The 2,259-nt window shown below is 36.7% G+C and overlaps 1 non-coding gene and 1 pseudogene across 1 annotated transcript; both read right to left on the reverse strand.

Annotated features, from left to right (window-relative positions):
• Positions 1-274: 274 nt before the first annotated feature.
• Positions 275-393, reverse strand: LOC118153322 (U6 spliceosomal RNA; annotated as a pseudogene).
• Positions 394-2,120: 1,727 nt separating this feature from the next.
• On the reverse strand, positions 2,121-2,259 carry LOC118153214 (U4 spliceosomal RNA). Its single transcript, XR_004742475.2, has one exon. It is a non-coding gene; the product is annotated as a U4 spliceosomal RNA (small nuclear RNA).

Below are 2,259 nucleotides of genomic sequence, written 5' to 3' on the forward strand. Positions count from 1 at the left end.
TCTGGACAAATTTGTTCCTCCAACAGTATAGATGTAACTGAAGAAAGGACCAGCAGGGCAGCCAGTGGTCCTATTAAGAACTGTATCAAATCCACCAACAGTCACAGCCTCACCAATGTAATTTACCTCAGAGATCATTTGGACTAATCTAATCTCATACCCTACAGCCCTGATTCTCATGTCTGGAAGGCTTTCCCCCTCTTTCTTTTCTCACACTCTTCAGGTCTCTGTTACAAGTGGTCTTCCAGAGAGACTTTCCCTCTCTGTTATACATAAAATAGCAGAACCCACATCCTTCTGTCCTCTTAACTTTCTTTATTTTTCTTTTTCTCGGCCATGCTAATCTTCTCTGTATCGTTCCAATTTTAGTATATGTGCTGCAGAAGCGAGCACTCTTTGTTTTTCTTTGAAGCTAACCTTATTTTTCTTGTTGTCTGTGTCCTTCATTAGAATTTAAAGAACAGGTGATTTTCTGTTTGTGACTGATATATCTCCATCACCTAAAACAGTGCCAGAAATGTTATGGTTGCTCAAAATATAACTGTTGAGTGAAGAAATAAATGACATTCTTGCACAAATTGTGGACTCATATGCATCATCTTGATTTGGAAATCTGGCTGTTTTATTATTCCATATCTAGACAGAATAAGGAACAAGAAAAAAGCCAGGATATGTGCTCGAGCTACTTTATGTCTCAAATGTTCCCATCATGGGCCATGTGAATATTTTTTTTATTTCCAAAGGGATAAAATAAGTTCATGTGCACTCCTAGCCAAAGATGGCATATTGAACACATATATCTTTAAAAAAACAAAAAACAAACAAACAACAAAAAAAAAAACGGGGTTTCACCACGTTGGTCAGGCTGGTATTGAACTCCCAACTTCAGGTGATCTGTCCGCCTTGGCCTCCCAGAATGCTAGGATTACAGACATGAGCCACCACGCCCGGCCACATGTATCTATTTTTACTTGCTCTTTAAATCATTCTAAAATGACAGTAGACGTTTTTGAGGATATAAATTCATAAAAGGAAGGAGAATAGATACAGAGATTATAGTTATAACATTTCATAAACTAGCAATCAAATGCCTAAGAAGAAATGACTCACCAAATCAAAAGGTCAGTAACCAAGTGAAAAAAAGAAAAAATTAATAAAAATAAAAAAATAAAAAGAAATAACTCAGCAAGACTGAGAAAAACTAATTTTAAAATAGCAGAGGAAGAAGCCAATAGCTAAAGTGGTTTAAGTTATAGAATTGCCCAAATGCTCAGAAACTGGCTACCACAGATACTTGTAGAAATGGAGATAATTCAGCTATATCTTGAAAAAAGAAACTGAAGATATAGTCTTTAAAGAAATAAACAGAGAACTTTAGACTTATTTAAACAGGGAACAAGAGTTGGGGTAGGAAAAGTTGTAGTATCTACATAATCACAGCTGAGGCCACCCCTCTATCTTCCTCTCTATTTGGTAACTACCCACAGTCCCCCAGATCTTTACTCTCTGTGCAGCAGAGAGAGTCTTCTCTGAGAACTTGACTGGTCCAAAAAGAAAAATTAAGCATCCCAAACAGATCACCCTATAATTACATTCACAGTCCATATGCTATACTGTTCTACTGCTGAGTTGGGTCGGTTGGAAGTTACTTCTTTTTGGTTCTGAGTGGGAACTAGTCATGAGAAAAAAAACTTAAATGAAATTTGGGTGTGAGACTAAGCAATGGTCATTACTCTCTTAAGAATTCCACAGTTGGCCAGGTGCGGTGACTCACACCTATAATCCCAGCACTTTGGGAGGCCGAGATGGGTGGATCACCAGAAGTCAGGAGTTCAAGACTATTCTGGCCAACATGGCGACAGCCCATCTCTATTTTTATAAATAAATAAATAAATAAATAAATAAATAAATAAAATAATTCCACAGTTAAATATAATCCTGGAAAAGTACAGAGATGCCTAGTAGATTCCAGCTTATCTTTCCATAAGCATTCTAGGCTTCTTAGATTTCTCTAGAGACCCTGATTTTTCCACCCACTTCAGTTCCTGAAGAGGATTTGCTAGTGATATTTTTTTGTTTTTGTTTTTGTTTTTAATTTATTTTATTTTATTTTTATTCAGTCTCCATAGAAACTGTTAAAAATTGCCAGTGCTGACTATATTTCAAGTACTCATGGTGGGGCATTGGAAAAGTTTTCAATTAGCAATAATCGTGCCTCGGATAAACCTAATCGGCTATGATACTGCCACTAGCGACGTT

The sequence above is a fragment of the Callithrix jacchus genome, chromosome 4 (assembly GCF_049354715.1).
Source record: "Callithrix jacchus isolate 240 chromosome 4, calJac240_pri, whole genome shotgun sequence".
NCBI lineage: Eukaryota > Metazoa > Chordata > Mammalia > Primates > Cebidae > Callithrix > Callithrix jacchus.